This window comes from Acartia tonsa, chromosome 13, assembly GCF_053477335.1.
Source record: "Acartia tonsa isolate MP-2025a chromosome 13, ASM5347733v1, whole genome shotgun sequence".
NCBI lineage: Eukaryota > Metazoa > Arthropoda > Copepoda > Calanoida > Acartiidae > Acartia > Acartia tonsa.
This window is the reverse complement of record NC_137272.1, coordinates 29141542-29154388: the sequence shown is the minus strand read 5'-3', so window position 1 is coordinate 29154388 and position 12847 is coordinate 29141542. Positions and strand designations below refer to the sequence as shown.

At 32.1% G+C, this 12847-nt stretch overlaps 1 protein-coding gene across 2 annotated transcripts in view; it reads right to left on the bottom strand.

The window, feature by feature from the left end:
- CtBP (C-terminal binding protein) overlaps nt 1-12556 on the bottom strand; it is a 49270-nt gene extending 36714 nt beyond the window's left edge. The window contains exon 1 of one of the 2 annotated variants that reach the window (XM_080180785.1): nt 12261-12556. The gene's annotated coding sequence lies outside the window, so the exon portion shown is untranslated. The remainder of the gene's footprint in view (nt 1-12260) is intronic. The other variant, XM_080180786.1, reaches the window with a different exon arrangement.
- Between the last annotated feature and the right edge of the window lie 291 nt (nt 12557-12847).

Below are 12847 nucleotides of genomic sequence, written 5' to 3'. Positions count from 1 at the left end.
TATTATCATTGGAGATGTCAGTATATCATTTTATCGTCCATTGTCTTATCCATACAAATGGATGAAATTATTTCAAAGTAAGTTTGTAATATTATTTCACGTGTTTAAGTCTGAAACAAGTTTCTAATGTGTAGAGACTTGTTATATAAGTATGTGTGTGTGTGTGTGTATGTATGTGTGTGTGCGTGTGTGTGTGTGTGTGTGTGTGTGTGTGTGCATGTGTGTGTGTGTTTGTCAGTCTCTCTATCCGAGTGTCTGTCTGTTTGTATTGAAGTGCGTAAACGTAGCCGTATGATGAAATTAATAAAATTGTTAAAATTCCTATTAGGGATGGGAATCCGTCGAAATTTTGGGCCGGATTCGGATTCCGGATTCTGAAGGAATCCGTCAAAAAAAGTGACGGATTCTTGCGGATTCCGGATTCGGATTCCGGATTCTAGCAGTATTTTAAAAGGCCGTCCGTCACAGAGGGATAGCTTTTTTCGTTAATTTATCACTATGTTACTTGGTTGAAGCCTTGATTTGTTTAAAGTGTTGACTTCCAGCATAACTAAAACATTTACATCACATTAGTAAAATTATAAATTTAAGTGCTACGTATGTCCTAAAAATGTGCTTGGTATTTTCTAACCTATTTAAATTAAATTTAGCCTACCAATTTAGAATCCGGAATCCGCTATAAAAAAACGGATTCCGGATCCGGATTCCAAAATTGGCCGAAAATTAGGCGGATTCCGGATTCGGATTCCGGATCCGGATTCCCATCACTAATTCCTATAAGACATAACTCAAGTCTTGTATATGTATGTCCTAGCTGATGCACCCCTTAGTATAGGATACAGATCTATAGTATAAATGTATATACAGACATCCACCTCCCTTCCTTTTTCAACGACATTCTTCGTCTGCTATTTAATTATTTTCTGCTACTTGGCTATGTTAATAATGGTTGATTTTCAATGACCCAATAGAAAGGTTGCACAAGGTGGTTGCGATGGGAAGATACAGATATTTTAATTTAACCCTTTCTACTATTCTAGCTATAGTGTTTTACTCTAATGGATAGAAAATGGGTATAAAAATAGCCTAAAATCACCTAAATAATCCTGGGACCTATATGAAGCTTTCTAAAAAGTCTACCTGTTCAGTGGTTCGCGAGATCTTAATGAATAAGTAAAATAAAACCTCACCACTTTATATTCCACCTATCTAAAAAAAATCTCAAAACGTCTCTGGAAAAAAATCCTTCAAAAAAGAATTTTTATGCCTTTTCATTCTAAACTATCTTATTTTGAATTATTTATCTGTCTATCCGTATGTTTGTCTGTCTGTCTGTCGGTTTGTCTGTCCGTATGTCTGTCTGTCTGTCAGTCAGACAAAGTGTTATTATTATAGTCTTTATTGCAGTTTTGTTTCACGCTAAACCACAAAAACCAGACACCAATTATGTTTTCGTACTACAGCAAAAATTTAGGTTTTATGTAAATGAGAAAAAAATGTGTTTTAGGAGGAAGGGGCATATTATTGGGGGCGATTTTCTTTTATAGGGTGGTGGTACCCTCTGCTAAAATAGTTATGAACCTATGATCGAGAAGTATGCAAGAGAGCCATATCGGTTCCGTGGTTAACGAGATCCTTTGGTAAAAACAAACAGACAAGACATTCTGTTGATATTTTAAGGGATGTGTTTTAAAACAATAGCATTTTGAAATCACATCAGCCATAAACACTTTTATTAAATATTCGCTAAAAATTATATATTTTAAATATTTGAAAAACTTTCCATTTACTATTCTTCAAAAGTTTTAGGAAGATTTTAAACAATTTTCTTTAAAGAATATTTTAACTTTTGCTTATAATTTTTTTTCCATAAGTAGCGCAGCGATTAAAAAATAATATCTAAATAATGCAAAACAAACATTTAATTCTTTTAAATTAAATAAAAAGGATTATTAAAGCTTAAGATCTCAATAACAACTAAACCGATTGAGTTATCTTCTTTAGGAAAGCTTTAAATAGGTCTTATATTGATTTTAGTTGATTTAATTTTCATCTTATAGTCTTGGGAAGGTTTTAAGCTTTTTTCTTTATATAGCTATTCTTAGCCCATAGATGCTAGAGACGTAGCCGCTTGTTTAACATAAATAAATATATATTTTAAACCTTTTCAATCTGTTCTTTAAAAAGTTAATAACAGATTTTTTAATTTATATGGTGAGACGTTTTTTCTACCTAAAGAGTAGATTCACCTCAAGAAAAAAATGAATATAATTTTCTCTCTCTCTGTTTCTATTAAGTAAAGTTACATATATCAGCAAATATATATATATATGTGTATTTTCTTACGTTCTCGAGTCTGTGTGTGTGTGTGTGTGTGTGTGTGTGTGTGTGTGTGTGTGTGTATGTGTGTGTGTATGTATGTGTGTGTGTGTGTGTGTGTGTGTGTGTGTATGTGTGTATATAAAACTCTTTCTTTCTCTTTAACTTACAAGTGTCTAAGTCAGGAATGGATTGGACAATGACAACAAAAAATTTCCACAATCCTTTCTCCCCCCCAATTGTTAACATTCTCAAAAGGTACAACTATTAGGAGGGGGGGGGGGGATTAAATCAACAACCATTGCCCTATTCCTGTATTCCTAACGAGGTTAAACTACACTATGTTTTTATATTTAACATATTTGTAAAATGTAGACTGTTTTATTGGGGGCGTATTTTCGGAATATTAGAGAGGGGGGTTTAACAACCTTTCCCTCCCAAAAAAAGTATTTTTCATATTCCTCGTAAAAACCATTTATATAGCATTCTAGTGACGAAGGGGGTCTCAAAACTCTCCTTAAAAATGTTTGAAAAAAACTCCCTTTATTAAAAATCCTACTTATGCCCTTACATTGATAAATGTATAGTATTGAATAAATAATAAAGTATATACTTTTAGTAGCGAAGCTACTCTATGTACAATATATTTATGTACGTCCGTCCTTTTCATTATGAGTAATAGTAAGAGGAATGCCTTGGCCCATGAACAGGCGCAACTCATTACCATTCACAATTATTGCTTCAGACAAAAGTCAATCAATAAATAAAAAGGGTTGGTTGTCTGATGGATGTTACTTCATCTAATACTATACTAGATGATGCCTTAGTTAACTATTAAAAATCAGTTAGCTTATTATTGCTACGCTACTTATGGAGAAATCTATCCTATCAACTTTTTATATGCTTTTTCTTGATATATTTATTTATTTTTGTCCTTTCTTTCAAAAGAAAAACGTCATAGAATATGCTCTATATTAAAAAGTATAGCTTTTCTATTTTTGTGAATGTTTACGTGTCAGTCCGTAACGAATAGCTTTGATTATTTCTATGATGATTAGATATAATAAGTAAATTAATACTTCTGTTAAGATTGGTAAAAATTTCAATGTTATGTTGATATAAATAACAGAAATTTTAAAAATAGAAATATTTATAATATTATGCAAAATATATATATATATATATATATATATATATTTATATATCGATTTATTCAATACAAATGTTCTATAAAAATAAAATGACAACATCCATAAAAGCGAAGCTCAACTTATATTATATGGAAGTCAAAATATATAAAAAATACTATTAAACCAGAGGTGGATTCTTTAAAAAATGGTTTTAGTAAAAAAAAATCCTCTAAAATCACATAAAAAATCTACAAATATTAAACAAAATCTTGTGTTAATACCTAACCCTTTTATTATTTAATTTAATTTTTGTAAATATCTATGCTATTTTGGAGGATTTTTCACAAAAATAATTTTGCCTCACCAGCGAGCAGCGACCCTATTTTTTTTTTTAAAGAATCCACCTCAGTGTATATGACTTGATAGTATTATAGAATTGCTTCAATATTAACCAAATTGATACGCGAATCATTAAAAATTGAAATTTCAAAAAACTATTCTAACATGCTCACTTAACAGTCTGAGCTATCCGTTAAGAACGAAACGGACATACAATACATAAGTATAGAAAAGTTTCACTTTGTACTAAATATTTGAAAATCTAAATGAATAAATATTTTATTCAGAAATGACGATTGAACCTAAATTACTAAAAATTATATGAATTAAAATATTTGCTAATATTTTTACAAAAATAGATAAGGTTGTTAATGTTCTTTAATTAGTCAATATTTTTGACAGACAATTTAAATCTATCAGTTCCCTTTAGTAGGGAAGCTCCACATAATTTTTGGAGCCAAAATAATACAAAGTCTCCAGATTCTTGGAGCATAGCCGCTAGTAAGCAAGAAAGACGTACAAACAGACCACAATTAAAGAGTAGCTTCGCTATTTTAAAAAAATAAAGACGCTTAGTAATAACAAAGATCGTTTTAAAGACAGCTTTCATTTTGTTAACTTAACGTAAGGTCAGACAAAAATATAATAAACAAGGATGACAACATCCATAAGTAAACTAATTTAAGTTAAAATCTAGGCTTAAACCGCGTTATAGCTAAAGATATTGAAAATGAAATCCCCGCCTCTGCTGCTAAGTCAGATGGGTGACAATAAAACTACGAGTAAAAGATATGGTTTGGCAATCAAAGTATTGAGTATCATCATAATAGAAAATATGAACGTTATAATTTAACTATCAATTATAGAGTAGCTTCTAAAAAGCCAGGAAACGCTTCACTAAGAAACTTAAGAAGGGGGGTGGGAGCATATTTAAAAGTTAGGGGTGTGGGGCTATGGCTTAATTGTATAGTATAAGAAAGTGGATTTTTTGTTTATAAATTTGAAGGGGAAAGGGGTTTAAAGGTAATTTAAAGAAACATATATCCTATTATATAAAGTAGCAAGGTTTTTTGTTTGTTTGTACGTTAAGATTTCGATAGCCACTGAACCGATTAGGTTCTAATTTTGACTGAATCTTCATATAGATCACGGAATGGTTTTATGCTATTTATTTGGTCTTGTGTGATGGTTTAAGGCTATTTTACTCCCCTATAACACGATGACCACTTTTATTTAAAGCTTTATAGTCGATAAAGAATTCATGTAACTTTCATTAATCCACGAAATACTGTAAATCTATCAACCTAAGAAAAAGAGGGGGGAGGACGTCTAAGCGTATAAAGGGAAGGGAGGAGACAACATAAGGTGGCCATTTAAGGAAGACCCAGGGAGGGAGAAGACAATGACTAATAAATTATTCTACAACCCATTCATTCCACATTTTTCCCAACTAACAACAGTAGAAGATTACATCAATAAATCAAGATTAAATTATCATCCATTGTCTTATCCCCTGGTCCCTGAAATAAAATCTGAGTATTTTGGGTCAAAATAATTTCTAAGATTTTTTTGGGGGTGTTTTGTTGTTAAGGCTAGTTTATATAGATAGATGGAGAGATAAAGATAGATAGATAAATTGGTCGTTCAAAAAAATAGCATTTTCTTACATTTAGAAAACTCGTAATTGCTGCGTTGCTCATAAAACATTATTATCCTTAGTTTCTAGAGAATTTCTCGTTGATAAATAGAACAATCGAGATTGGCAAGCAGGAATTGAACACTGGAAAAATCTAAAAAAAAAATTCTGTCTGGGGTAACTAATAAATATTGGCGGAATGAAGATATGTAAATATATTTAAAAGCCATTATCCCCTTCCTACCTGCCTGTATTATTTTGAAACGTGTACTTTCAACTCTATATATTTAATATACATATATGTATAATATACATAAAACTCAACTTAGGGAATTTTATAGTATGCTTTTATGTGTGTGTGTGAGTTGGATGCGGAAAAAAGGGGGGGAAAGTGAACAGCATAGGAAGGGGTATGAATCATCCTTTTTTCTCCAGGGAGTGAGGGGGGGGGGGGACAATTGCAAAATATTTTGTGTACAACCCTTTTTCCAAAATAACCATAATAAACTGTTTATTATAAAGAGTATTAGTTTGTCAGCCATTGTCATATCCCAAAATTCCTGCAGACTTTTTTTCTTTCTTTCTTTGTCTACGAAAAATGTGTGTTAGAGATATTTTTACATGGCTACACACACACACATTTGAAATGAAATGAAATGAAATATTTATTTTATGACACATACAAAAAAAATATATATACATTACATGGTATAATCACAAACAAACAATAAAATTGATCATGATTACTTATAGTTTAATAATAAAGATAATAGTATTCACATTCAAAATTCGTGTCAAAGGACTAATTAATCTCTCTCGAGGTAATATTAAGTAGCCTTTGCAGATAAGAAAAAAATGATAAAAGAAAAATATAATAGATAACATGAAGCTTAATTATTTAAAATAAGAACTTACGCGTTATATATGATGGGGATTATAATGTGGAATTGTAAGGAAGGGAATTGGAGGGGAAAGTAACATGATGTGTGTTTGTAATATTGACTATAAACATTTATAATTAATATGAGGGGTAAATCAGTGAAGACTTGTAGAACAGACAGAATAAATGTTTTACATTCTTAGGTGGCAAGAACGGCAAAGAAGTCTATAACATGTTATGTCTATTTTTGCTAGAAGGCATTTTTTTAGCTTACTCTTAAATTGATTTAGGTTTAAGGCATTTTTTATATTAACACGGTCGTCAAAACTGTTCCATATCTTTGGAAATGAACAAATAGGAAGCCTCTCTACTAAGTTAATTCGAGAAAATGGGACAGTTAAATTATTATTGTTTCTCAAAACGAAGTTACCATTTAATTCACCTCGTCTAGGCCACATATTATTAAAAGACCTTGGCAACAAATTATTTTTGTACTCATACATAAATTTTAGTTTGAAGTAATGAGTTAGAGATTCAAAGGGTAAAATATTGAGATTTTTAAATAAAGGACTAGAATGGCTATAGTAGGTTGCTTGCTTAATACATCTCACAGCCATTTTTTGTTTAGTGATTATGCCAGTAAGATTTGTGGGTGATGCACATGAGTAGATAAGGATTCCATAAACTAAATGACAATGAAAAATAGAGTAATATAGAGCTTTGAGAGCTTTTTCAGTGAGTAGACCTTGACATTTTCGGAGACAAAATAATGATTTTGAGAGCTTTTTGTTTAATTCATTTATATGAACCTTAAAATTCAAGGCTGGATCCAAATAAATACCCAAGAATTTTATAGCTGGAATATCACTTTCATGGTTGACAAAGTCAATTCTATGTCTAAGTAAAGGGTTAGGGTTAAGGGTATTTGGATCATTATCATCAAAATATAGATTGATTTCATTCCATGGAATAAGGGAGGGAGTAGGATAAAATATAGTGAATTTTGTTTTGTTGGGATGTAAAGACATTTGATTAGCCCTAAACCACTGGGAAATATTTTTGAGTTCTGCATTAACAAATTCAACAAGCTCATTTAGGTTTTTACCAGAGGCTAATATAGTAGTGTCATCACAGAAAAGTAGGACTTTTAAAAGTGTTGACTTAGGCAAGTCATTAAAAAATATAAGAAACAAAATAGGACCTAATATGCTACCTTGAGGCACTCCACTATCTATCTCTAATGGATCAGAGTCAAAAAGGCCAAATTTAACAAATTGATTTCTATCTGTTAAATATGATTCAAACCAATTAAGCAAGTTCCCATTAATACCAAATTTCTGTAGCTTCATAAGAAGAGTATTTTTAGGCACACAATCAAATGCTTTGCGAATATCACAAAAAATTCCAATAGTATACTCCTTATTATTCATAGCTTTACTTACATGATTGAGTAAATGAATCATAGGATGATATGTTGAATTATTTGCCTGGAATCCAAATTGAAGTTCATCAATAAGATTATTATCAGAAAGATAAGCTTGCAAATTAATGGCAATGAACTTTTCTAGAATTTTTGAAAAAATAAGAAGAAGAGAAATTGGCCTGTAATCATTAAGATTGAAAGGATCTCCGCCTTTTTTGAAGACAGCTGTTACTTTAGCCATTTTGAATTGTTCAGGTACAGAGCCAAGTTCAATTGATTTATTGAAAATATGACATAAAGGATCTAGAATTTGTGAAATGACTTTTTTCAATAAAAAAGATGATATTCCAAGGTAGTCACAGGATTTTTTTAGGTCAAAATTATTAACAATTTCAGTTATAATTGCAGGTGTGATTGGGGGAATGTTAAATAGGTTGCCAGATTCTTCAAGATAAGAGTTAGGGGATCTCTCAGTAGGGGGTATAGCCTGTCGAATGTTAAAAGCAATGCTAGAAAAATGCCTATTAAATGCCTCTCCTATGTTCTTATCACCAATGATCTCATTACCATCAACAATAATCTTATTAGTTGAAAATTTTCTTTTTGAATTCAAACCAGCGACATCTTTAATAATTTGCCAACTCTTTTTAAGATTGTTTTGGTTGGAGACAAGTAGATTACTATAATATAACTTTTTTGCAGTTTTCAGAACTTTGTTATACACGTTTTTATATTTAGTATACAATTCCTTATTTTCAGTTGTTGGAACTTTTGCTAATCTAGATTGTAAATCAAATTTCTTATTCCTAGACCTTAATATGCCTTTGGTCATCCAATTTTGGATCATGTGGTAGTTTTTATTAAATCGAATTTCCTTAACAGGAATATTTCTCTCAAAAGAAGCTTGAAATAAGTTTTGGAAGATAGCATAGCTTTCTGTGGGGTTATTTTTGGCATAGACTTCATTAAAAGACAAATTACTTAAGTCATCTTTAAAGCTTTCAATATTAACGTCAGAAAAATCTCTAGTGGAAATTACTTTTGGGTTTGTCTTATGTTTATTAGTGCTAATGAAATGAAAAGTTGAGAAATGGTCGCTCAAATAAGTAGTTATTACTCCAGAAACCATTTGATCCTTAATATCATTTGTCCAGATGTGGTCAATAAGCGTAGCTGTATTGTTATGGGCTGAGACTCTTGTAGGGTTAGAGATCAGCTGCAAGAAGCCAGCGCTAAAAAGCATGCTGACAAAATCAGCTGTATAATTATGTACATTGTAAGCAAACAAATCTAAATTAAAGTCTCCACAAAGAATTGCTTTACATTTTCGCTCCGTGATAGAGTCTAAAATGCCTTGAAAATGTTCCAAAAATAACTCTATTTGCATATTAGGTGTAAGATTGTTTAACCCAGTGCTAGGGGGTCTGTAGAAATTACCAATAACAAGTTTTTTCCTGTTGCTAAACTCCAATTCTATGAACAAACTTTCAATAATTTTTTCATGAAAAATAGAATACTCATTTAGAACAGAAAAATTTAAAGATTTGTTAATATAGAAAGCTACGCCTCCACCCACAAAAGTTGTTCTTGTTTTAAATAGAATAGGATGATATAAAGATATTTCAAAAATGGATGGAATAACAATGGAATAACATTCTTGTAAACAAATGATGTCAAAAATAACCCCTTTCTCTTTCCAAAAATGAATTAGATCAGAAAGGCTAGAAAATTTAGAATTAATAGATTGAATATTTAAACTGAGGATAGAAATGTTTTTTGAATTTTTAAATTTTTCACAAAATTTATCAGGAGAATAGTATGAGCTCTGTATGTCTAATTCTCGATAAATATCAACCTCTTCATTTTCTTCAAAAAGCAATCTGTGAAAATTGTTGTTACTTAGATTGTCTGTCCCAAATCTATGAAATGATTCATTCATTTATAATAAATCCAATGTATGAAGAAACAATATACAAACACACAAACCAAAAGTAAGAAAGGATAGAGAGGGGGTGCAGGGAAAGGAGGGACTGGATAGGGGTGGGAAAAAGGGGGGGGGAGGTGAAAGTCATAAATACATACATACATACAGGTGTACAAGGGGTGTAGGGGTTGTAAGAAGGGTAGGCGAATGGGAGGGGTAAGGTATAGATCTTACACTTCCGGTAATACGGACAATTTTTACTATTTTTCATATCCTATATTTGGGGTGTCCAACAAATTTTAAAATATTAAAATCATTAAAGAAAAACAAATGTTTTTTAGAAGAGGTATACAAGATAGTTTGTATGGTACTGAATAAAATCCTAATTATTATAATAAAATATTTTTTTATCTAGAGCTAAAATTATTGTATATTGAGAAAAAAACAGAGGAATCAGATAAGAATTAATGCTAAATTTAGGAGAAAAAAATAGGTTTTTTTTTTTATTTAAAAGAAGATTCTTGTAGGAAAATGTTGATATATCTAATCTTTAAATGAATTTACATTAAAGGTAGAGCAGGCAAGATCATTATCATTTGGCAATAGACCTTCACCTTTTTCAATTTCACCTTTTGTAGCTCCATTCTTTACCTCCTGCCAGCTGCTTTCCCCTGAATCCTTATGTTCTCCTTGGGCTCCACCAGCATGCTGTCCATCCCGACCAGAAAACTGTCCACCACGCCCTCTACCACGTCCTCCAGGAACACCTCCACGTCCACCAGGAACACCTCCACGTCCAGCTGGCACTCCACTACGTCCACCATGTCCAGATGATTGGCTCCAAGGCCCTCCATTGCCTCTAACTGGGCCCTTAGATCTCAGTTGGCGATTATTTGTAGGAAGATCTGCTCTACTTTTTCTGGAGGGTGATGAGTCATTGTGGGAGGCAACAGCTTTGTCAACCTCTGCTGTGGGATCTGTCCTTATATCCTCAACAAAGAATACCTCTGAGAACCCAGCTCCAGTTTCATTAGACTCCTCACCTTTGCTGTCAGCCAGAGAGAATCTCAGGTTCCCATCAAATGCCCAAGCAGCCTTAACCCTAGGGTCTTGTTTCAGGGCCATCAGATATTTATGGTTCATTGCTGTAAGATCAGGAAATGCAGAATAAAATTTAACACCCATTGTTGTCTCTGCTGCCGTTGGATTTGGCATAAATTTTCTCTTATATTTGAGAAACAGATTTCTCATATACCTTGACATGAATCTTATGATGATAGTTCTTGGAAGATTATCTCGTTTTTTACCAACAAAATGACCATTAGAAAGGAGATCAAAAACTTTAGGAACAGAGTCAATCTTTGTAGGGCCCCATTCTGTGTTCACATCAGTGTCTTCAGGCTTTGGGGTAAGCTTCCTCAGCACAGGCTCAATGATAGCATTGTAGGCAGTAGTTATGCATGCCTCATCAGCTCCCACTTTCTTAACTAGCTCAGAAGAGACAGATAGCCCATGAATTCTAATGGTCCAATTGCGATTATACTGCTCATTACTGTTGCAGTATAACTTTAAATCACTGCAACATTTTTTGAGGTTTGACTTATCCAGAGATATTTTTGAATCACTTTTGTTAGCATTGCATAACAGTTCTTTTAGTTTTTCTGGCGTCACTTTATTGTCAATGAGAATTTTAGTTAAATCCCCAATATTACTATCACTTTGTTGTTGTTCAACTTGATTTGTAGCCATTGTTAAAATAGAAAATTGTTGGACACCCTGTCACCAATAATTTCTATTTATAGGTCATACGGGATATGTTTATTACACGTCCGTTCAGTCTGGCGGTCAACTATCAACATTTACACACACACACACACACAGACATTTACACACAGAAATTCCAGCGAATTGTTCCTTATAAATATTTTAACATTAGATTAGACGGACTGATAGAAATGTACTGTCAGTTTAAAACATTTTGATATGCTTACATTTTAAAGATATATCTAATTATTTCATCATGCTAATATATGCTTTGACCCTTAAACAGGGTATGCTAATAATATGATTGCTTTAGAATATATGACTATTAAGTTAAAAGTTAGTTAAGTTATCAATTTCCTCATAAAATTAGTTAAAGTAGTAAGGTTTTGTCTAGGATGGTTTTGAGCTATTTTCATTACACAATAAAAAGAACTTCATAATATGAAATGAGGGCGCCTCGAGCAACTAAGAGCTATGTGTTCCAAGTGATACAAAATACAGAACAATGGCCTAAAACCATCACAAGACTTAGCTTTTAAAACAATATAGCATAAAACGTGCCTATTTATTATAGGAATCGCTATTTAATAAATAAAAATGTCAAAAAAATCCTGACATTACCATACGATACAATAATTAATTGTCATGCTAGGTTTTAGTTAGATAGTACGACTCTAACAGCAGACCTTAATTTAAGATAATGCAGCAATATCCGTATGTGGTCGAACGGACGGGTTCAGTAAAATATTGAGTAGCTTCGCTACTTAAGAATTGGTTATACAAACTTTTCTCTGATTATCCGGCTTTTTTTGTACATTTTAATATACATAAAAATAAATCCTTACCTCACAAAAAGCCTCTAAAGTTTGAGGCCGGTAGGACGTGTTCACCAACGTATATATCAGCAATTAATCACAAGAATTTATAACAGTAATTAACTGTAACAGGTTTGTAGCTATTTTTAATATATGTAGAACAAATAGTTTTATTTTTGTAGTTATGCACGATGTTACACTCGGAAAGAAACTATGATCATCATATTAGGAGAGAGAGAGTTCTTTCTCCCTCCCCTCCTTTTTTGCTATCTCCCTCTATCCCTCTCTCTCTTTGCAAGTTTGCTTCTTGAATTTGGGTGCAACTCTCTCTCTCTCTCTCTCGTTACCCTGTTACTTTCTATCCCCCAAACCACTTTTAAAATGGGAGGATCTAAAAAATCCTAAATTTCTTTCTTTTACTTTTTATGTTTAAAAAATGCAGGAAATTATAAATTAAAATTTTTACTATTTCTGAAAAATCTTCGAAATCTTTTTTAAAAATCCTCCAAAACTAAAACAGGCAAAAGGCGGCAAAAGATGCGCCTTCCCTTTTAAATGGAATAATCCTATTTCCTCTTCCCACCTCCCCCCACTTTGCAGCGTGTTGTATTTATATA